At 38.1% G+C, this 25,364-nt stretch overlaps 1 protein-coding gene across 4 annotated transcripts in view; it reads right to left on the bottom strand.

The window, feature by feature from the left end:
• The window catches only part of LOC126469828 (probable 28S ribosomal protein S6, mitochondrial), a 525,346-nt gene that overhangs the window by 336,586 nt on the left and 163,396 nt on the right, over window positions 1-25,364 (bottom strand). The window contains exon 5 of one of the 4 annotated variants that reach the window (XM_050097118.1): window positions 12,348-12,458. The exons of the other annotated variants lie outside the window; for them this stretch is intronic. The gene's annotated coding sequence lies outside the window, so the exon portion shown is untranslated. Of the gene's footprint in view, window positions 1-12,347; window positions 12,459-25,364 lie in introns of those variants that run through there. 4 annotated transcript variants of the gene reach the window in all.

Below are 25,364 nucleotides of genomic sequence, written 5' to 3'. Positions count from 1 at the left end.
TGCCGCTACTCTCTCATTAAGTGAAGGCTGTCGGCCACTGCGTTGTCTGTGGTGAAGGGTAATACCTGAAATTTGGTATTCTTGATTCATTCTTGAAACTGTGTATCTCAGAATATTGAATTTGTTAATGAATGTCCCATGTGTCTAGCTCCAACTACCATTTCACGTTCAGAGTCTATTTGTTCCTGTCGTGTGGTCATAGTCATGTCGATAACAATTCACCTGAAGCACTTGAGTACAAATGACAGCTCTGTCAATGCACTACCCTTTAATGCTTCCTGTACACGATACTACTGCCATCTCCATACAGCTGTCCCATGACTTTAGTCACCTCAGAGTATTACTTCCACTCACATACATGTCACAAATGACCACGAGGAGAAAATTTGAAAAACTAGAGCTAATAATACAGGGGCTTACTGACAATCATTCTTCCCACATGCCATTTGCAAGTGAAATAGGGAAGGAGGCATCACAAGTACCCTCCACCACACACTGTTTTGTGCTGGAGTATGATGTAGATGTGCTATGGAGTCAAATACGTTTCTGAAATATACTGCATTTACTTGACTGCGTTGATAAGTGGGTTTCAGCATGTCATGTTGGAAAAGTGCGAGTTGGGTTTCACATGATTGATGTTTTCGGAATCTATGCTGGTTGGCATGGAGGCAGCCATTCTGTTTGAGGTAGCTCATTATGTTCTAAGAATCTACAGCAAATGGATGATAAGGATACTAGATGGTACCATCACTTTAACTACTACTCTTGTAAGCAGGTGTGACCTGCGCTATCTTCCAACTACTGGGCAGAGTTTTTTTGTTCGAGGGACCTATACTAGATTATAGTTAAAAGAGGAGATAGATCAGGCACAAATTTGATAGAGGATCCGATAGGGATTCCATTGGGGCCTGGAGCTTTGTTCAATTTTAGCGATTTCAGCTGTTTATCAACACTACTGATGCTAACATCTATATCATTTATCTTTGAAGATGAGCGAGAACTAAATTAGGGCAGTACCTATTGATTTTCATTTGCGAAGGAGCATTTGAAATGCGAGTTTCTGCTTTTGCTTTGCTAACCTCTATTTCAATCCCCGTTTCATCCGTGAGTATCTAGACATTAACTTTCATACTACTAACAGCCTTTACACATGACCAAAATTTCGTGGGGTTTTGTGACAGATAATAATAAGCTACAGTAGTTGTTCAAGGTTTCACACATTGCCTCTAGAGTGCCAAACATGTATCATTCAGCATCTCCTTATCTCTAACCCTATGGTCTGTTTTATATCTATTGTATAGTAGTCTGTTTCTTTACAGAGACTGTATGCCATGGAGGGTCTCTCGCATCATGAACTATTCTGCTGGGTGCATATCTATCAAATGTACGGTGAACTACTCTTGTAAACCTGTGCCATGTTCCTCTTACATGCTCCTCTCTGGAGCTAAATGTTTCAAGTTATTACTGAGGTGCTACATTACTGCATGCCCCTTTTACCTAGTTTGTTGAAAATATAACCCTTCTACTTGTGTTAGTTGCCCTGTGTACTTTAGTAATCATTGTAGCTACAGTTGCCTCATGGCCACGGGTACCAGTTTCTATGTAGACATCCTCAAAGGGTTCAGGTCTATTGGTTGCTGTTAGATATTTCCATCATAAGTGGACTTCCGAGAAATCTGTTCTAGGTAGTTCTCAGAGAATCCATTTTATAGTGTTTTGCAGGATGTCTTGTCACAGCCACAATTGAAGTCTCCTCAATAACAATGTGATTGGGAAACTTATGTACTACTGAAATTTGTTTTTTTTCTAAAGTTTTTGGATACATTTGGAGGTGCATCTGGAGGTCATTAGAAGGATCCAATTATGAGTTTATGTCCACTTGAGTGTAAACAAATCATCAGATGCTTTCCGTACTGTTTCTATGGTCAAAAGTATGTTTTTGAAATTATTTATTGTCTGGGAAAAGAAATACAGTCATTGTCAAAATTACACTTCTTTGTCTTTGGCTATCTACCCACTGCAGCCACATATCTATTATTAATGCAACATGGCACTCTTTTTGTAGTAGGCCTCTTGCAAGACGAGTTTTTAGGTTTCTTGTTTTTTCATTGCTTCTTTTTTATCTTGGCGATGTTTACCATGTGACTGTCGATAGTTACCTATATTACTCACCTGGAAAGCAGATTTCCACGAATAATTACAGTTATTACAGGCAGTTTTTCCATTAATATCATTTCCGTGAACTGACATATATCCTATGTACCAGTGTAAGTCATATTCCTCCATCAACTTTGTTCCCTCATTACCACTACTCCCACATACTGCGAGAGAGAACCTACGGTAGTAGTGTTCTGAAACTAAGAGTGGAATCAACAGTATCAATGAAAATTTGAAAAGCAGCGAATCTGGCTCTGAGTCTCTTCTGACACAAATTTTCATTAGTAATAACATATGCAGTTCTTTTTAGCTTTATCCATTATTAGTGGTAGCAGCTGTGTATGAGGTTAATGGCAATTTTAATATTCAATACAACCAAACCTTTGAGCTACAAAAATATTAAAAATGATGTCTCTCATCCTCAGGTTTACAGTTCAGTACAACTAAGACTCCATGACTACATTACCCTGCATACTGTTGTGGGGCAGATACATAAGTTTCACACCTGAACATTGCAGATGTAAACCAATTGAATGATGTCACAATCATATTTGGTGACCTCATGAGCAGGTCTTATGTGCTATTCTGCCAAGCCATAGTGCATCATACCACTCTATCAGTTCTGGCTCAAAGCAGACACAGGGACTGGGTGATTTATACTGTCCTGGCATTCAGCTTGCACACAGGTATCATATCAGTGTTAAGAGAATTTTACCAATGGAGTGGTCGCAGCATTAAATTTTATTCATGAAAATGGATTTTATACACCCTAACCACATAAAGTGTATGTTTTATTTATTTAATTTCTAATTGAAACAGACATTTGTATTCAATATATGAAACTTTTTTGATAAAGTGAATCTTGATATGGAATCTGATTCAGTCTAATCAGGTGAACGTTCTTGTCTTGTTCCCAGCTTTTGTGAAGGACTGAGACTGTTTAAAAAAAATAAACACTGTTTTGACTCGTAACATTTCACTTTTAAGGTGATGTGGAAATTCTAATGAATTGCTAATACCCTGAGGCTTTTATTTTCTTATCGAAGGACCCCCAAGGTTTTATGCTCCATGAAATGCACATTGATATTTCAAAGCTTGTTACCACTTACAGAGAGTGGCTGCAGGGTGTATACGGGGACAAGGAAAAAAAATTCCCGGATTTCTCCCGGATATCCCGTTTAAAAAATATGCTTTTTCGCGGGCGAAAATACACTTTTTCTGTCCTAAGTGACAGTAGGTTTTCCGTAGATTTTCCCTCGGAACTGTAAAACTTATCAATCCTTTGAATGGTTAACGTTTTATACAATAGCTTAGAACTACCAGGAAAAAAAGGAAAAGACGGGGCAAAGAAGTTTTGGAGAGACTTAAAAAAGAAAAAAAAAAAAAAAGTGAGAGAAGTTTTGGAAAGACCTTTGATTTGCAGCAACATATACGCTGCATATTTTCGTATTACGAAACTATAAATTCAAATTGCACCAAACACTGCGCATTAGTTTCCGGAGCGTTGAAACCGAGGTTGTGATGTCCTTTTGTAAGCGAGTCATATCTCAAACCACGAGATCTCGTCAGCCGATGACAGCAGCTATTCAGAGCATAGGACACGTGTTATAGTCAGCCAATAGCAAGATCACTGGTTACATAGCACGAACACGCAAGAGGAAAAGTTAACGGTTTACATTAATGTACACAGTACCGTATATCTACAAGAAAAGCTAAGCTTTTACATACGTTAGTCTCTAAGATTAACATGCTACAACAGACGCTACGCTTTCACATGTAATATTTATCTTCTTTGCGTGTGTTATACTTTAAGACACATCACACAAATGTGCCAGTAAATTTAAAATTATGACATAAATGTCTCGGCTCGAAATTCTTGTAAGTGGCTGGTCCTCAAACTGTTCAGTTACCAACGCTCTGTGATTTAGATATCCATCCCACTTTCTCACTCGTAACATAACTCATCTTGCGTAAAAAGAAATTTACTTTGAAAGTAACGCTTTTCTAACCACCGTTCGCAATACTATCCGAAGACTGTTAGAAATAGGTTCAATTTACCGGTTGCCAGAGAGAGCCAGAAAACAGGCATTATTGTGCGTGTGCAACTGCAGTGGCGTATGAAGCCCATATGTTCGTGTGTATAAAGCACTAAGAAAGCTTACATTACACAATAAAAGGAACAGTGCATCAGAGGATACTCCAAAGAGGATCGGAATTTCGTAAACCATACTAAAATGCATAATTCGGCTTGAAGTGCAAATTGGCTTTTTCCAGATTCACAATGAAGTCGGTCCCATCTGATATTAAGCTTTTCAGTGTGGTTTTTGGGATGGACATTTTCTAGGAGTACCAGTACTCTAGGATCTCATTTTTGGTTCTTTATTATAGCATAATGCCATATATGGCAGAAGATGATAACGTGCACTTGAAATTCAGCGAACAGTTGGAACTAGCCAATGCTGTTGAATGAAACACTTCGTTTCAAATAAAATGATTGCCTCGGCGGAAAGATTAATAAAGCCAAATTTCTTTAGCAAACTTGCAAAAATAACTTCACTGTTCTGCAAGGCGATTAATGCTTGACTGCTACTAACTTGGAAATAAAATAAAATCAGAAAACTGAAATTAATAATATATTTTTGCCCTCCGTAATTATGTGGATGTATTTTAATTCACTTGACAGCTCCCGGCCACAGAAATCCGTTTTGTTTTCATTTGACGTGGGAGCTGCACACGAAGAAAAGCAGCGAAATCACTGAACGTAAACACGGGTCACGTGGAGGTTAACCCCCTCCCCACTACAACTCAGACAACTCTGTGCAAGCGTGAATCTGCCAGCTAGGGCGCGCGAGAAAAATTTTTCTCGTTTGCATCTGGCTGCTTGCTGCTACTACCGATACAGCTAACAGCCAAACTTCAAGTAGCGGGAGAAGGTATTGCTCATACGCGAGTCAAATGCGCATGCGCAACAGACCGCTGGCAATTGGTCAAACGAACCTTATGTGAACAGTTGTGACATCATGCTCATAGCAAGCAGTTTATTGTTACGAAGAATCACAGTCTGCGCCCTAAGACCTTTGACATATTTTTGCTATTTGCAGACGCTTGTGCGTGCACGGTATTTTGTTGTTGTAAATTGCATATTTCCTTTGCCACTAAAGTTTAATTTTTTTCCCTCTTATGTATGTTTTATTGCTGCAGTATCATTCTCCACTAGCAGAATACAATAACATTCTTTGCTAGAGAATCAATTCTGCAGTCAAAATTACAAACATTTAACTGAAAGCTAAAACAATGAAAAATTCCCGGAATTCCGAAAAATTCCCGGGTTTTTCCCAGTTTTCTCCCGGATGAAACAATTCCCGGTTGTCCTGGGTCGTATGCACCCTGGGCTGTGACAGTTTCAGATTTCCCCATAATACACAATATATGATATGCTTGAACTGAAGGAAAAAAAGGTAGGCTTCAGCCTGTATAAAGGCAGAACTACCACAACATCATCAAGGTCCACGAACACTGGTCCCAGTAAGTCTACCTAGGTCATTAGCCTCAGATTACTGACACAAGGCAAAGAGATAAAATATCAAATTCTACAGGGCAACTAGTTTTTGTATGTAGTACGTTTAATATTCATCCCAGAATTTCACAAATAAGACTATGTTGTTATTTGAAATGTATGCCACCAGAAATTCTATCAATGTAACATCAAAATGTTAAATAAATATCTTTTACTAAGTGATTTCCTGTGAGTATTCAATTTCTCAAATGCCTGTTGTCGCAAATATGTGATATACCTGATTATATCTGAGAGGTACAACACATCTTACATTTGACCTTATGTACTCTGTAATATTTCATTACTGGTTACAAAATATGATTTTTGATTTTTCTTTCTGGTAGCAATTTATTCAGGTATTAAGGGGCTGTTTCCAGAACTCAGGAAAAACACTTGTGGTCAAGGAGTGTTTGAAGATATCTGTTATAGTGGACAGTCATGGGTCAATAATAATATTCATCATTTGTACTGTGATGCCATCACGTCCTGTAGATGCTGGTCTGACATGCATGACAGTATTGCAAGAAACATGCTTCAGATAGAATTTTTTGTTGCTACAGTCATTTAACCTCATGAAGTAATCAATGGACCGATGACTGTAGCAGTCTGGTCCCTTAAATCCCACAAAACCACAAGTAATCAACATGTGTCTATTTCGTATGTGGTTCAATTGTGACTGTAGGTAACATGAAGTACTGCTTCAGTTCAACTGCGACAATGGGATCAGCTGCAGCTTTTACTTTGCCTGTACCAAGACCATGCAGGTTTTTCCACAGGACAGCTGGGCTATTTCTGTTCTTGATTAATGTATGGGAATACACTATTGCTTGTAAGCAATATGATTTTCAGATGCGGGACTTAGTTTGTATGTCCAATATGCAGGACCTCTGAGAATCAAAAGCTGGTTTAGTTACTCAGTTAACCAAGGTGCACGTTTCTTTCTTATTTTTCTGCTCGTCAGGGGAGCCCACTTGTCATATAGTTGAGTAAGTTTGTAAGTAGACCCATGGAGTTTTTTGTTTATGACTGAGAAAGGAATAGAGGATGTCCCCCAAACTATTTATTGTACCTTACTTGCAAGAACAGACGAATTAATGAGTCTGAAAACTCTAAAACTAAATTCCTCCCAAACAGGCCATGAAGGCCCAAGGTACTGACCAGCCGCCAAGTCATCCTCAGCTCATAGGCATCACTGGATGCGGATATGGATGATGATTAGTTTGTAGGGCACTCAACTGCTAAGTTATCAGCGCCCATACAAATTCCCAACCTTTGCTCAGTCCAATCTTACCACTTTCATGAATGATAAGGACAACACAAACGTCCAGTCATCTCGAGGCAGGTGAAAATCCCTGACTCCGCCGAGAATTGAACCCGAGACCCACACCGCTCTCCCAGCTGTATGTCAGTTTGAGAGACTGGAACCACTACTTCTCAATCAAGTAGCTCCTCTGTTTGCCTCACAGTCTGAAATCTTGGTAAGTAGTAAATTGCAGTCTCTTTCTGGACATTCTAGAGAGTATGTCATGGCTGGACATGCCAGGTGCAGATATTTGAGACATATAAATTACTCAGCCTGGGGATTTCATTGCAAATGTATCTATGAGAGCATGACTACTGTTCGTATGATGGATAGGAACAGGCTGAAGTAGCGACACATTTTAAGAAGAAAGCATTGGCTTAAATTTCATACTGAAAGGACTATCGTATAGAAAATTTGTTAGTGTCAACAGGTATAATTCTATGCTCATGCTTCAGTTTGAGACTTGAAAGACCAGTTTTGAACTTTAGGATGTTTGTAGAGGACACGCATTAAGCACTTCCTATTAAGGGATTGTATCCCTATGAACATATATTCCACTTGCTTATTTTCATTATTGTTGGATGTGTAACACAGTACGTGATAAATCAAGGCATATGTAAACCCCTACTCCACCTCCTCATCTTTCGTGCCTAACAAAGATGTAACCGTCTAGATTTATTGAACTTGTGGGAATACTTGGTTTGAGCCAGGTGTCCCACAGAAGTATTAGATGGCTGTCTATGTCTTGAAATATGTGATGGAACTTGTCGAGATGATTTGCCAGAGACTGGACATTTGGGTGTGTAATATGGAGCTTAGTGTGCTCACTTGCAAAGCTTGCAAGGATGCCACTGTAGGGCTGGGCTGGGCTAGTGAGGGTGCGGGGACACTGCATCGCGGGGCACTCTGCAAAAGGGGAACAGAGGTTCCCAGAAGTGAAAGGAGCATGTCTATTAAGGGAGAGGGGAGGCCAAGGCCAGTAGACTTTGGCAGTGGTCATTAAACAGCTGACTGGTATCAGGAACAGAACCTCACTAAACAGAGCTAGAATAATCTGTATGCAACAGTATTGTAAAGACGACAAACAAAATAAAAACAAAGTGTACACTTTGAATGGTTCGAATGATGAGTAACAACAGTGATATGATAATAAGCTGCTAATTAGAACAGAAATAAGACAGTAAAATTAATCAGCTGAGTTAGAGCCCTGTCAGAAAAGTGAAGTAATGGTGAAATGATGAATTATATTGCTATTGGAAGTATGAAAATTGAACAGAAACTTTATAATTAGTAGTAAAAGTGAACCTAAACAGTCAATGATAACTGTTTAAGGAAAGTATTACAAAAATTTTTTCTTTACAAAATACACAAAAATAAACACACATAGTTTAGGCATGTCTTTTAGCCTCTAAGGCACAGGCATTCAAGAGTTCATTGGCAATGCAGACTGAGCTTTATATACTAATTATTATGTTAACATCTGGTTTCCTTATCAGTGAAAACGTAGACAAAACTACGTGTTTTTATTAGCAGAAAAAACTTAGAGCAAAAATAGTTACAAAAAGTATATAAAACAACAATGAATCAAAAATTGAAGTTTCCAGTATGTTATATCTATGTAATTTTATTTACATATTATGATTTTGTATCAAATAAAAATGTTTTTGGTGAAGTTAACATTTTCATAAAAGAAAGATGATTTACCTAATGAATAATAAATTACAGTTTGCAACAATGCAAATAGAATTTCAAGATTTTGTAAGTACACATGGTATTTGTTGTTACTTGAGCAACTTAAATTATCAAGCTTACATTATTTTTGGCAACAATTTCTTTAAAACTATGTTCCCATTTACCATTCTCTATTTTTAAAGTGAAACTGACAGGATGACTATTTTTCTGGGATTTTATGTTCACAAGTTGTAGCTTACAAAAATGTTCTCATTAGTTTCAAATAAGAAAAATATAATAGTTGAAAATGCTCCAGTGTATCAAATTCTTCCACAAAACCCATACATTGCATATTGTAAAATTAAGATGGCAACAAATACTTCACTACTAAAAGTGAGATCAAACAGTCCACTTTTTCTAACTGGTCGAAATCTTGGTTCTTTACAAACTCTGATCGTACAGCTTCAGCTTTACCTCTGCCAGTACCTCTCCTCTACTTCCCAAACTTCACAGAAGCTCTCCTGCATACCATTTTGAATGAGCACTTAAGGAAGTAAGAGTTTCAAAAGTTGGGGGGAGGGACTGGAAGTAGTGAAGCTTTGAAGGACAGACTGTGAGTCATGCTCAGATAACTCGACTGGTAAGAACACTGCCTGTAAAAGGAAAGTTTTTGGATTGAGTTCCAGTCTGGTACAGGACTTGAATCTGCCTGGAAGTTACAAATGGCTCTGAGCACTATGGGACTTAACTTCTGAGGTCATCAGTCCTGGAAGTTACAGGTCTAGTCTTACCATCAGACTGCTTTCATTAGTTAGATACATGTGTATGTCTAGTAGCAGTGTTCCCCTTCATACCATCACTCTCTACAATCTTTCACACTTCCTAAATGTAATACGGATCCACATCCACTCTTCTGACCGAAGCAGGTATGAGGGCACCTACACTCCTTGTCAGCAGATTTTCATGTCAATATCATTGTTAACAATGGCAGTACATACCTGAATGAAAACTGAATGACTGTGTCATTAACTTCTTCATAATCTACCCCAAGTGAATCATTAATATAATGATCTTGCCTTCTGCTACCATTTACTCATTAACAGTATGCCTTGGAATTTGCGTATATAACAATCTCCAACAGCGATAAAAAATGTACACAGTATCTACGTCAATACAGTTAAATGCACTGCTGTTTTCCAGATGTCAATACTCTCAGTCTACGATTTGAAAAAAAGTCTCTTCCAAAAGAAATGTAGTCACATCACCACTATGTTAAACAGAAAGAAGTGTACAATGAGTGCAGCGAAATACCTGTAATGTTATGACTAGTGACTAGGTCACTTATACCTCCAAGTTACAACAGAGCAGATTGAAACATTCTCAGGTGAATCATTGCGGCAAACTTTTAAAATATTTGGACTTCAGACCGATTTGTTATCATCAGGTAAGTTGTGGACTGATGCCAGGAGGCTAGCGCAGTTACGAACCAGCATTCTGTCGAAGCTTCATATTCCAGCTCTTGGATCCTAACTGTTTCTATATATGTATTGTTGGTTGAAATTTGCTTTTTTTACTCTCATTTTCTGGTATTATGTTTATTTTTAATTTTTTTTTTTTAGGAGACCGTGGTCAGCATCACAATCTTTACTGATACTGTCTGTAAATCCTAAACTTATGTGCTGCTCATGTCCAGTGCAATGTTTTTCCACAATTCAGACAGCTTACCATGTGTATGACAGACTGCTTGGCAAGAGATGTAGTAAAATTCTGACTTGCAGAAGCCCAAATCAGTTTTTACATTGCCCTCAAACAATCTAAAGCAGAATATGAGTTCACTGTATCATTTTCCTTAGTACAGTCGATCCTAACAGGACACCAGTATATGGAAGAAAGGCTGTTGTTTCTCTGCAAAGGTTAAACAAAGAAATGAACATATTATACTGGGGGTGTTGGATGGAGTTGTAATGGGCACAGTATTGTCCGCAGGCAGTGAATCTAGGTATGTAGATATTGCAGGTTTGTTGTGCAATACGAATATCTCTTCCCCCCCCCCCCTCCACACCCCCCCCCCCCCCACCCACCCAGAGATGTTTATTAAGAGCTGGGTGTTCTTTGTTACCAGAATTAATAAAGAAGTTATTCATTTCATCAGGTGTGATACTGGTCATATCATATGCAGTTCTGTTAGTATTACCAAGATAATTTGATAATGTTCCAAGCAGCCTTGCATTTGTTTTGTGATTGCTGCATACAATTATCATTTTCCATCTGTCTCTGTTTTATAATTTCTGATCTGTACCTCTTCTATAGTTGAAAGTACTGAAGTACATCTTCTTCACTGTTCTTTGATCTGTTATAAAGATTAGTGACGTGTTCTTAATTTTTTGAGGTCAGGTGTGTACCATTGATGTAAACTTCTATGATCACTTTTGATTGGTTTCCCCTTGTATCTTTTTAATATTTTGAATGCACTTATTACATGTAGTGGAAACAAGATTGACAAAGGACGTTTTTTAGCTTTAATTAATCCTGCCTAGTCCACCTTTTCCATCAAACACAACATCTGGAGGAGAATGCAAACACTCATATTGGTCATCCCCCCAATAGTACTTCTCTGAAAGAGCTGCCTGGTGCCATGACTTCTTGTAGCATGGTACCTGGGCTGGGAGACTACCTAAAGCAAATAGAGAGTCAAGGGAAATTCCGTAACCCCAAATGAATGTAGTAGGCACAACTTAAGTATGTCCTGTGTAACTCCCCTACAGTCCACTTTATGCAGATTAGGAAATCCCAACACATCAGGTGCAAGACTCAAAGTAAGCAACTATATCTGACAAGGCTCTGGGAAACTCAAATGCCAGATTTTGCATTGCAGGACTGTGTATCAGGTAAGACTCAAAAAGCAAATAAAACTCCTGCCCCTACTAAAATCTGAATCTCATAACTATTCCTCTGAACCTTCATTCTAACATGTTCAGAAAAGATATGCTATGAACATTCAAATATTTACTGAAACAAAAAGCAAATTAACTTACAGTATGGTGGTATGACCACCTCTTGCACTTAACACTAAACATTATTTTCAACAGACTCTTCTTGATTAATTTAATATCTTGTTCACAAGCAGTGATATTCATATAAATTTCTGAATAATTGAAAACAGTATCACTCAACATATTTCATCATACAGACTCCTAAGTCACATGTACAACTTATTATTGAAATTTAATCAGTTTGACACAACACATTAAGTAAGGTAAACTGTATCCAGAAGTATTTAGGTAATTACAACCAAACAGTGCACATTAAATTTAAGTAGAATCCAACAATTAATAAACAAGTTTTAATTAGAGCTTTTCTTGTACTTCCTGCTATAAGTACGACACCATTTTTCTTTGGAATATTTTGAGTGTACACTTAATTTTAAATTTCTCACTATTTCTGCATGTTACATAAATTACATGACTTTCAAGTGATGGTGGCTCTACCAAACAAACTCAAGTTCAAATTACAGTTATACCTAATTAACAAATGAAAATAAAACAAAATAATGTACTGGACAATATGTCATTTCATTGCCTGAAACCACATCAGTTTTGACAAAAATTATCAGTTGATGACTTCTAAATGTGACACTTTACAATGTGAGCATTGTCCAAACCACTAATATTTTTGGAATTAGATTTTTTTCTTTTTCTTAAAAGCTGATGTCCAATGACAAAACAGTGGAAATATATCACAGAACTGCTGCTAAATTCTCATGTTTCTTCCCTACAACAGAAATGAACCATAAAAATTAAAAAAATTTACGTAAAAAGCATACAAAGTACTAAAAATTCTAAATGCAATGCAGCAAAACAGGTCAACTATCAAAAACCTGAGATGTTGAGAGGCATAAATGTTTCCCTTATCATTTGTAAAATGTAACAATGAAACAGAAGACAAATATGTCAAATAATAGTTTAAACACTGAAAAGCTACAGAGAACATAAAAAATTCATGGAACTAGGAAGACTATATAATGTAATACTGAAAATAATAAACATGGCCCCACACACACTTGTATTTATAAAACCATGTTCACTGTGCAAGAGCTACTATTTCAGTTTATCTCAAATAGTGATAAACTCACGTACGGTACACAATCCTACTTGCTGTCTCATTTGGGGATCCAGAGGGTAAATGCCTGTCCACAGAACTTTGACTCTAAAGTTTGATCTCTGGTCATTTCTAGAAACATCTCCCAACAATATGAAGGCTAATACAATGTGACATTAAGAGCAACAATTCACTTCATGCCTATTTTACTTTGAGTTGCTGTCTAAAGCTACATACAACATAGAAAAATAGTAGGGAATCTGCTAGTATTACTGTGTGGTTGTAGAAGGATTATTTGCTAGTATTTACTATGTGCTATAAAAACAGAGATGAGGTCACATAAATCATTTACCCACTTATGATATTTAACTAACTAATGTATAAAATTTCCTTGCCCAACACTTAAAACACAACATATGCTAAAATAAAAATGTAAATAAAGACAATAAAATATTCTGTTTTATGTATTTACATAAGTACAGTTTTCCTAAAAGACTAAAGAGGTCCACCTTAAGTAAACTTAACGCCTGGTATACTTTGCCAGCTACACCAGCATGCACATTTATTGAAATATAATGACACAGCAACACCAAAATCAAACACATTTGACATGAGAGGGAAAAATTTATTTGGATAAGGAACTATTGAAAATTCTGGTTTGTTTTGCACAAAGGAAAGGAAAGGAAAGGCTGAAAAATAAAAATAACAGCAGAAATAGACAAATAATGAACTTTTGATATGTGTAGTTTTTCTCGGCTCACAAGGGGTATTTTTTCCTCTAGGCACGATAATAACATAGATGAGAAAAACATGGGGAGATGTGCTGATATAGAAGCATTTAGAGACATAATATACCGTATAAGAATATTTGGAATAGCACTTATAAGAGCTTTAATTAAAAAAACAGAGAATACATAAATGACAACTTTCAGTACAATCAACCCTATTTTGAATTATGGTTACCAGCTTTATGACATTGCAGAATTCCACAATTACATGACCATGCAAATTCCTGAACATAATTATGACTCTTATTCCATATTTCATTATCTCTGCATTTATATGATGCAGAACTGGGCTTGTTAATGTCTCTTGTTGGACTTAGAGGCTCAAAACAGCCATTTATTTCAAATTTTGTGCCACTGACAGTAAATTAAGTCACACTCACAGAATTTCATCATACAGTGCCAGAAATTTAGGTATGAGGAACACTGTCAGGAAAGCTTCTGTGAAGTTTGGAAGTTAGGAGACGAGATACTGGTGGAATTAAAGCTGTGAGGATGGGGCGTGAGTCGTGCTTGGGTAGCTCAGTCAGTAGAGCACTTGCCCGTGAAAGGCAAAGGTCCCGAGTTCGAGTCTCGGTCCAGCACACAGTTTTAATCTGCCAGGAAGTTTCATATCAGCGCACACTGCACTGTAGAGTGAAAATTTCATTCTAGAAACATCCCCAGGCTGTGGCTAAGCCATGTCTCCGCAATATCCTTTCTTCCAGGAGTGCTAGTTCTGCAAGGTTCGCAGGAGAGCTTCTGTCAAGTTTGGAAGGTAGGAGATGAAGTACTGGCGGAATTAAAGCTGTGAGGACGGGGTGTAAGTCATGCTTGGGTAGCTCAGTCAGTAGAGCACTTGCCCGCGTAAGGCAAAGGTCCCGAGTTCGAGTCTCGGTCCGGCACACAGTTTTAATCTGCCAGGAAGCTTCAAAACAAGACTTGTTCAGGCAACATCTGGTAAGCAAACAAAATGACTTTTGCATAAAAAATTTAAGCAATTTATCCAGCAATTTATTATTATGCAGAAACAGGACCCTTGTCAGTAATGGCTGATGCAGTGCACCTCAATTGTCCTACTCACCAATAATGCTGAATGTTACTGAAAAACTCTTCATGCTTTTCTGAAAGACCAATGAGAAAAAGTGTATGGCACTGTCAATTACAAGTACTTCAAATGAATAAGAGCACTACTCCCAGAGTAAAAAAAACAGCTGTGGGTGCAGTTGGCATCACACTCACCAACTGCCCAAACAGCAGTGAATAGACACAGAAACAAACTGGGTGATAACTAGTGAAAATTTGCTAGTAAGTCAAGTAAATATTATGCTAAAAGAGAAAATTATTAATACATCCTCAAAGTATTCTTTATTACAACAACAATTTACTAACCATTACAGCAAGATCGTACTATGGAACACTGCAAGACAAAGTCAAAGAAAAAACCCTAACACTGGAGCACAAACTGAGCTCTTTCACCAAACATATCATGTGGCTAATCAGCTATAGGGCGAGGGGCGGAGGGGGAAGCTTTACACATGTCCAAATCAAATATACCAGTAGGTTCCTTGACCACTGTACTGTTTAGTACAACTGGAAATCACTTGTCAATATTCAAAGAAAAGATAAGTTCACAATGAATCAGGTAGCTAACGATTACCAAACGTAACAAAACAAAATCAGGTATCTCTTCTGTCCTACTCTCTGCAAGTACAACACAGTTTAAGATAACACACTGGTGGTAACATGGAGGTCGTCACAACAAAAATGACTGTTCCAGAAACAAATGACAGCAGAGATCGCGAAGTACGTCCAGAGTGTAGCAAAGTCCTCTTAAGTGTATACAACAATCCAGAGAGCAATCCAAATCATGAATGTATATCAGCCAAGGTCAAAAGTCTACTATCCCATGGCACATGACTATAGGTTTCAGTGACTAAGTGAGAGACAGGTCTGCAATAGCCAAGCTGCAGTGTGTGCTGGTTAACACTTGTCAGAGGGTGGCAGCATCTTACATGCTTGCCATTCATGTGGGTGAAATTCATGGCTGCTTTCTGGAGCCGAAGTATATCTGACATGTTCTTCCTATCGATACTCAGGCCAGGTGGGGTATCTGAATCACACCGGATACTAAAGTATCAAATTCTGAAAATGAAAATTGTCTATGAGGATTATAGTGCAAATATTACAGTCTGTTGCAGATAATAATATATTATTGTAAGAGATTAATAATACAATCCAGAGGAGAAGGATTTTTTAATAAATCCTTTTTATGAATTTAAGTTGGAGTGAACAAAATGAACAGTGAGAGGAAAAGTTTAGTGACACAAAGAACAGTATCAATTCCACAATTTTAGTTAGTTTTATAAACACAAAGTCTTTGGAAATCTGGTTTGAAAACATGTAGAGATTTTATGCAAATCCCTAAACTGATACATACAGACCCGGCAATGCACATATGTATATGAAGTATGCACCACATTACTGCATTGCTCAACATATAAAGCTTGAAAATCACTGTACTATGCATACCATAGAGTACTTTTTATTGTATGTGTATTCAGGTTTCTTTTTGTCCCATTCCTAAGTGGGGGATGGAAAGACTGACTTTTTGTAAACCAGTCTCTACACGACAGAAACATAAGAGGGCAGAATGATATTAACACATCTTAAACAGGTTTTGGTATGCTCCTTCTAAGTGTTGATCAGCACAGATTATTAGCACACACATGAAATTTATCAATTGAAGACATGAAGTCTATAAATGAGGCCACAATCATGTTTGGCACTTTATTCATAAATTATTTACTGGCGATGGTAACTGGTTTTGATCCAAATGTGACCATCTTCAGACCATGTTACGCCATTATGGCTTGCGTTGGTGAATGGAGCAGGTATCGTGGATCCACAATACCTGCTACGTGCACCACCTGCCATCATGGCATAATATGAATTATTCATAAATGTTCATCTTGATTGCACATTATTATAGAGCCTACAATGACCAGTTTCAGCTTGCTGACATCATCAGCTCATTAAAAGTATACTGTCATGAGTGTCAGTGTCACATAATTTGCACATGCAGGTACATGAGCACTTGCAACTCATAAATAATGTTCTTTCATGTTCTATGATAAAGATAAATTTACATTCTTTGACATTTAGAGCTAGAGTCAATTTCTGCAATAGAGTGATCTTTTCGAGAAGGGGTGGGGGTGGGGTGGGGAAAGGGGTTTTGTAGGCGGGATGTTTAGATGGCACTTCCAAATGCAACGATGAGTCAAAACAATCTGACCACTTGCTTAATAGCATGTTGATCTACTTTTGGATGCAATACAGCAGTGATTATGCATGGTATGGATTTGAAAAGTCCTTGGTAGGTTTTTGGAGGTATGCAGCACTTGATGTCTACACACATCATGCAATTCCAGTAAATTACAGACCAGTGGTTTGTGGACAAGGATCTGGCACTTGATAGTATCCGGGATATGTTCCATAGGGTTCAAGTCAGGTGAAATTGGTGGACAAAACCTCAATGCGTGTTCACTATCTTGCTCCTCAAACCAATGTAGCATAATTCTGGCCTTGTGATATCAACAATTATACTGATGGAAGACGTCATTGCCATTGGAGAAGACATCATGCATGAAGGGATGTAGATGGTCCACAATAATGTCTACATAGTCTACAGCCTTCATGATGAAACCAATTAGTACTGCAGGTTCCATGGGAGCCCAAATGAATGTCCCCCATAGTGAAATATTGCCACCTTTGGCCTCTATACATGGCTCTGTATATTGCGAGCACTCATTCACACAGATGACAGTGTATCCAGACACAACTGTCAACCTGGAGAAACAATAATGTGATTCATCTTATCAAGCGACACATTTCCACTGATTCATGGTCTCATTTTGATGCTCTCATGCCTACTGTAATCTTAACTGGCAATACCAATGGGTCAACATGGGAAAATGTAGGGGGTCATCTGCTGTGGAGCCCCATGTTCAAGAATGTGCACTGAATGGTGTGCTCGTGTGCTCTAAAACCTTTGCGCTCGCACCAGCATTGTGTTCTGTCTTCAGATTTGCAACAGAGCACCATATACCCTGTTTTACAGAGTGGGCAAGCCCCTGATCTCCATGCCTCAGCACAGAACGAGGTGGTCAGAGGCCTGCACATCCTGTGATGAGGTGTGGATGACCAACATCTCGTTACGTAATTGTAGTTTCACTATCAACAACTTCCTGTGTATGTTCGCAACAGTAGCAAACTAACAGCTGACAAGCTTTGCCATTACCGAGATGCTCATTCCAAGCTGTTGGGCCATAAAAATTTAGTCTTTGTCAAAGTCGCTTATGTCAGAGGATTTCACCATTTGTCACCATATCATCACAACAAAGATTGCCCATTCATCTCTGCTCCACTTACATAATTTTCTTACCATGTTATGTGCTCGAAACACCAACAGGTGGCTTTCACTCTCCCGTTGCGCAGCGGTCACAATAGACTGACTCACCACAGCATCTAATCAAAATAAGTAATAAGAGCTCTTGGAATCTATTCATGTGCAATAAAAGAGGTCATCGGGCACAATACAGTTCCTAAGATATTACTTCAGAAAATGTTCTAGATTCTACTATGGGCAGCAACATAACTGATGATGGCCAAGGTAGGGAGAATATAAAATGCAGACTGGCAATAGCAAGAAGAGCATTTCTGAGAAAGAGAAATCTGTTATTAAAAATAAAATAGAAACACTCTAGACTCATAAAATATTTTATTTTAAAAACAGAGCAGTTGTTCTTCACACTAGACAAGAGCAGTTAGTGTTCCACGCCACCAGCTCCAGCAGTCAGTATGGAGTATGTAATGGTCTGAGTATGGTCAGATATTAGTTGAAACTGGTCACCCTTTTTTTAAAATAAAATGTTTTATGTAGTATAGATTGCGTTATGTTTTTAATCATTTTTATGACCACCGACATTTCCTAAAAACATGTTTCATGAAATTTGCTACCATCGATCTTAAATCTAAGTGTTTGGAATTCTTTTCTGAAGGAAGAAAGGAGGAAAGATTAGAGTTTAACACACTGTCAAGGTCAAGGTCACTGGGAAAGAAATTGGCCATGCCATTTCAAATTACCATGTTGGCATTTACTTGGGGCAATTTGGGGAAATCACCGAAAACCTAAATCTGAATGGCTGGAAACAGATTTGAACCATCATCCTCCCAAATGCAAGTTGTGTGTGCTAACCATTGTGCCACTTCACTCAGTCTTTTCTGAAAGTATTTGTCTGGAGGATAGCCTTGCAATGAAGAGAATTATGGACAATCAACATTTCAGACAAGAGAACAGAAGCTTTTGAAATGTGATGCTACAGAAAGATGCTGAAGAATAACTGGTAAATCAAATAACGAACGAGAATAGAGAGAAACTGGACCAACCACAGTATAATTTAAATTAACTGCAGGATCCTTCAATTGTCTTCTTATAGAAGCTGAGATTGAATGAGAAGCTACATCAGACTGATGATACAACAGTGGAAGTAGTGTATAAGACAATTGTGAGAGCTACTCATGATGCTGCCTTTGAAAGTCTTGGAGTACCTGAGAACATGTCTGGCAAATTTGAAATGATTGGTGGGATGATTATACTGCTGCAAAAGTGAAGGAGTATATGGAGGCCTATAACAGATGGCTTACAAGCAATAAGACTGATTATAGAAGCAGGTATGTAACACTGACATGAGGGGCAAAGAAAGCAGTAATCAGACAAAAAAATGCTGTGTGGGACTTTAAATGTATAGAAATTAATAACTGCACAGGAAGTTAAAAGTACAAATAAGTAAAGAAGATGATAAGACAGCTATGAATAAAGGACAGAAGTAGTATAATCTTACAGCTGATGAGTATAGATAGAGGGAAGACATACTACAAAGAACTGTTTAAGAAGATTGATCCAAATTTCATGATATATGCCCCTTTGCAGGCAATGTACATGACACAGAAATCCAGGAGATAACAACACTGGAAGTACAGGGTACAGTTAAACAATTCAAAAATGACAAAGCACCAGGTTCTGGAGCTGTATATATGGAGTTATTGAAGACTAGGCCGAACATGTTGTTTGAACATTTAATCTCTGTCTTAGTGGAGAGGAAATCCCTATCAAGTTTAAAGAAGGGTTCATCACAAATGTATTTAAAAAGGGAAGCATCAATGATTGCTTTACTGAGGCATCACAGTTCTCAATTCTATACAGACTCTATATGGTAATACCCTTAAACCTAGAAGTAAGAAAGAAACTGAGGAAGTAGAAGAAAAGAGTGGCTTTCAGGCATGAAGGTTTTGTGTCAATAATATCTGCGCCATTAGACAGGTGACTGGCGAGCAACTGGCCCGTGACTTGGAGAGAGATGGTTTTTACAGACTTGCAGAAGGCCTACAATAATGTACCATTTTGTAGAATGTGGGAAGCAAGGAACAACCAGAACATTCATAAATCTTATGTACAAAGCTTACTTGTTGTGTTAAAGTTGGGAAGTTACTCTCACAGAAACTTAAGGTTAGCAAGAGATGCTGCTTAGTGCCTACCCTCTTTAAAATACAGGATGTACATAAAGTCCAGGAACACTTTCAATTATTTTTTACACAAGGAATAAACATTGTACAGATGTCATACAGATTGCATTTTGAAAAGAAACTCTGAAAGTATTTTTACAAACATTCGATATGCAAACCATGAGTGATTCAGCACACGTCAATAAGATAACCGAATTCTTGCCATAGCCATGCCGGCATGGCATCGTCGACTGTGACAGTCGCTTCCTGTATTCTCTATTGGAGCTCTGCTACATCACATGGTAGAGGCAGTACATACACCAGATCTTTAATGTGTCCCCACAGAAAAAAGTCACACAGAGTGAGATCTGGTGATCGGGGAGGCCATTTCGTGAAACAGCTGTCCCCTTCTGTAGCATGGCCGATCCAGCGATGCGGCAGCTCTGTGTTCAGGTACCCATGAACTTCACATGCAGGACTTTCACAGTGTCACTGGAACCATTTCGAGTTCACAGGATGCACAACACACCAATTTCTTTGGAATCCTTATGAATGTCCCTCCACATTCACTTCACTCACACTGGGACGTCCACTTCTCTTTGCCGGGCACAAGCAACCTGACGTAATGAATTTGTTGTGTCAGTGGTAAATGGCCTTCCTTGTTGGTGGCTTCTTACCGTACTTGGTTCTCAATATCTGATGAACAGCTGTAGCATACTTTTTTTTGTCGAACTCCAACACACAGAAAGCTCGATCCACACCTGAACTTGCCATGTTTCCGCCAACAGTAAAATTTAGAGGCAGTGGTGTTATGGTGTAGTCGCTCATTATTGGCAAATTACCAAACTAGTCTGTGGCAGTGTGTGTGTGTGTGTGTGTGTGTGTGTGTATATATATATATATATATATACTTTCAGGGTTTCTTTTCAAAATGACATATGTATGCTATATGTATAATGTTTGGTTCTTGTGCAATGGATAATTGAAAGTGTTCCCGGTCATTATGTGCTCCCTGTATTTTTGAAAATTGGATAAGAAAGTGCAAAAACATGGGAATTGAGTAGGTGATGACATCCTTTTCTCCCCATATTTCGCCGACAATCATGTCACTTTTGCTAAGGAAGATGAGGATGTGTCATACATGTTAAGAAAGCTTAAAGAAGAATATGAGCAGTGGGGCATGAAAATTAACTTTACAAAGACAGAATACTTTGTTGTCGGAGGTACAGGAAGGGTTCTTGTTATGGATGATGGATCCACAGTAAAGTGTAGTCAATAATATAAATAATTATGGACAATCATTTTGGATAAAGGTGGAATCAATAAAGAAATAAAGCATAGAATAGGAAAGGGAAAGGTGTGAATTAAGCTGCTAAACTCTATTATTTGGAATCAAACACCACCAAATAATTTGAAAAGCGGGATATATAAAACTATAGTTGAGAACATTGCTTTCTATGGTGCTCAACTGTGGAAAGTTTCCAGGATAAATGAGAAGAAATTACAAGAAATGGAAGTGGAGTTTTGGTGATGAAGTTGTGAAGTACACTATGTGATCAAAAGTATCCGGACACCCACAAAAACATAAGTTTTTCATATTAGGTGCATTGTGCTGACACCTACTGCCAGGTACTCCATATCAGTGATGTCAGTAGTCATTAGACTTAATGAGAGAGCAGAATGGGGCGCTCCGCGGAACTCACAGACTTCGAACGTCGTCACGCGTGATTGGGTGTCACTTGTGTCATACATCTGTATGTGAGATTTCCACACCCCTAAGCATCCCTAGGTCGTTTCCAATGTGATAGTGAAGTGGAAATGAGAAGGGACATGTACAGCACAAAAGCGTACAGGCTGACATCATCTGTTGACTGACAGAGACCGCCGACAGTTGAAGGCGGTCACAATGTGTAATAGGCAGACATCTATCCAGACCATTCACACAGGAATTTCGAACTGCATCAGGATCCTATGACAGTTAGGCAGGAGATGAGAAAACTTGGATTTCATGGTTGAGTGGCTGCTCATAAGGCACACATCATGCTGGCAAATGCCAAACAACGCCTCACTTGGCGTAAGGAGCGTAAACATTGGATGACTGAACAGTGGAAAAGCATTGTGTGGAGTGACAAATGACAGTACACAATGTGGCGATCTGACAGCAGGGTGTGGGTTGGCGAATGCTCGGTGAATGTCATCTGCCAGTGTGTGTAGTGCCAACAGTAAAATTTGGAGGCAGTGGTGTTATGATGTAGTTGCATTTTCCATGGAGGGGGCTTCCACCCCTTGTTGTTTTGTGTGGCACTATCACAGCACAGGCCTACATTGATGTTGTAAGTACCTTCTTGCTTCCCACTGTTGAAGAGCAATTCGAGGATGGCAATTGCACCTTTCAACACGATTGAGTACCTGTTCATAATGCACGGCCTGTGGGGGAGTGGTTACACGACCATAACATCCCTGTAATGGACTGGCCTGCACAGAGTCCAGACCTGAATCCTATTGAACACCTTTGGGATGTTTTGGAATGCCGACTTTGTGCCAAGCCTCACTGACCAACATTGACACCCTCTCCTCAGTGCAGAATTCCATGAAGAATGGGCTGTCATTCCCCAAGAAACCTTCCAGCACCTGATTGAATGTATGCCTGCGACAGTGGGAGCTGTCATCAAGGCTAAGGGTGGGCCAACAGCATACTGAATTCCAGAATTACCGATGGAGGGTGCCATGAACTTTTAAGTCATTTTTAGACAGGTGTCCGGATACTTCTGCTCACATAGTGTAACAAGAAGTGGCAAAATAAGAAATGAAGTGTTAACAGAACAGATCAGAGTTGCAACAGATATTGTAGAGACAAGTGAAAATAAATGGTTAACATGGTATGGACATCTTATAAGGATGCCCAAGGAAAGATGGCCATCTAAAATATGGCACTGGAGACCTCCATGACGAAAGTAATGCCCACTTTACTCTTTACTCTCAGTCTGCATTTGGCTCTGTCTGGTTCTGCCTCAGGTTTGTTTTTCTGGCAGTGTTAGTTATACGTGAACAGTGATTCACAGCAGTAGGGATATGGTTACTGAACTTTGTGAATGGGTTCACTGAACAAAATAAAAGAGTGCACGCAGATACTATGCTCAGCTGTTCGTGCAGTGATGGTAACCAAATTTTAAAGTTTTTGCATCTTCATGTAGATGCCTATGAGAAACTTGAGTTTTGTATTGTATATTTTAGTGAATTCATACTGTAGGCTTTTTTAATGTTATGAAGTTATTTCTGCAGAAACAAAAGTAAATGGGGTGACAAACAAAATACATCATAATTGCATTATTACTCAGTAATGAGCTATCAAACATTGTGGGTCCCTTATGAAAAAATGCTCAGAAAATATCCCTTAAGAACTTACAAAATTTTGTTAGTAAAGTTGGGTTCATCATGTACAATTACAATGCTGAGCAATATAGGGTGTAGTTCCACGGGAGTGGTATTTAGTGTTTCCAGTCTCTGCCCAATGGAATTGTGGGTAATCATGGTTAAGGGCAAAGCTAATAACACACACAAATTTTGTACAGTACGAACTGCTAAGAACACATACAAATCTGGTACAGTATGAACTTACAGATAGTTGTGAGTGATAACAGGCTGCTGGTTCTGTGGATTTGTTCTGTTGTCTCTATACAATTATTATTATTTCTTTTTCCTGTCTCAGACGTTATGTCTGGTTAAAAATGGAAAGTGACGCAGACCTTGATCAAGTGTGACTTCCTTTTAACTGTACGGTATATGATACATTGCATTTAGGAACTTTCGGGTAATTGAACATGTATCAATAATTACAGATTTCTGTAGTTGCATACATATGTTTGGATGTAGCTGTATTGCGTTGATGTACTGGTGGATACTGTGTGGTATGACTCCTGTAGTTGATAGTATAAGTGGTAAAATGTCAACTTTATCCTGATGCAACATGTCCTTGACTTCCTCAGCCAGTTGGATGTATTTTTCAATTTTTTCTCCTGTTTTCTTCTGTATATTTGTTGTATCGGATATGGATATTTCGATTAGTTGTGTTAATTTTTTCTTTTTATTGGTGAGTATGATGTCAGGTTTGTTATGTGGTGTTGTTTTATCTGTTATAATGGTTTTGTTCCAGTATAATTTGTATTCATCATTCTCCAGTACATTATGTGGTGCATACTTGTATGTGGGAACATGTTGTTTTATTAGTTTATGTTGTATGGCAAGCTGTTGATATATTATTTTTGCTACATTGTCATGTCTTTTGGGGTATTCTGTACTTGCTAGTATTCTACATCTGCTTGTGACGACGTCTACTGTTTCTATTTATTGTTTGCAAAGTCTGCATTTATCTGTTGTGGTATTGGGATATTTAATAATATGCTTGCTGTAATATCTGGTGTTTATTGTTTGATCCTGTATTGCAATCATGAATCCTTCCATCTCACTGTATATCTTGCCTTTTCTTAGCCATGTGTTGGATGCGTCTTGATCGATGTGTGGCTGTGTTAGATGATACGGGTGCTTACCATGTAGTGTTTTCTTTTTCCAATTTACTTTCTTTGTATCTGTTGATGTTATGTGATCTAAAGGGTGGTAGAAGTGGTTATGAAATTGCAATGGTGTAGCCGATGTATTTATATTTTATATGAGTGATTGCTTTGTGTATTTTGCTAGTTTCTGCTCATTCTATAAAGAATTTTCTTAAATTGTCTACCTGTCCATAATGTAGGTTTTTTATGTCGATAAATCCCCTTCCTCCTTCCTTTCTGCTTAATGTGAATCATTCTGTTGCTGAATGTATGTGATGTATTCTATATTTGTGGCACTGTGATCGTGTAAGTGTATTGAGTGCTTCTAGGTCTGTGTTACTCCATTTCACTACTCCAAATGAGTAGGTCAATATTGGTACAGCATAGGTATTTATAGTTTTTGTCTTGTTTCTTGCTGTCAATTCTGTTTTCGGTATTTTTGTTAGTCTTTGTCTATATTTTTCTTTTAGTTCTTCTTTAATAGTTGTATTATCTATTCCTATTTTTTGTCTGTATCCTAGATATTTATAGGCATCTGTTTTTTCCATCGCTTCTATGTACTCGCTGTGGTTATCCAACATGTAATCTTCTTGTTTAGTGTGTTTTCCCTTGACTATGCTAATTTTCTTACATTTGTCTGTTCCAAAAGCCATATTTAAATCATTGCTGAATACTTCTGTTATCTTTAGTAATTGGTTGAG

This window comes from Schistocerca serialis, chromosome 3, assembly GCF_023864345.2.
Source record: "Schistocerca serialis cubense isolate TAMUIC-IGC-003099 chromosome 3, iqSchSeri2.2, whole genome shotgun sequence".
In the NCBI taxonomy this organism is placed as follows: domain Eukaryota; kingdom Metazoa; phylum Arthropoda; class Insecta; order Orthoptera; family Acrididae; genus Schistocerca; species Schistocerca serialis.
This window is presented reverse-complemented; position numbering and strand designations above follow the sequence as displayed.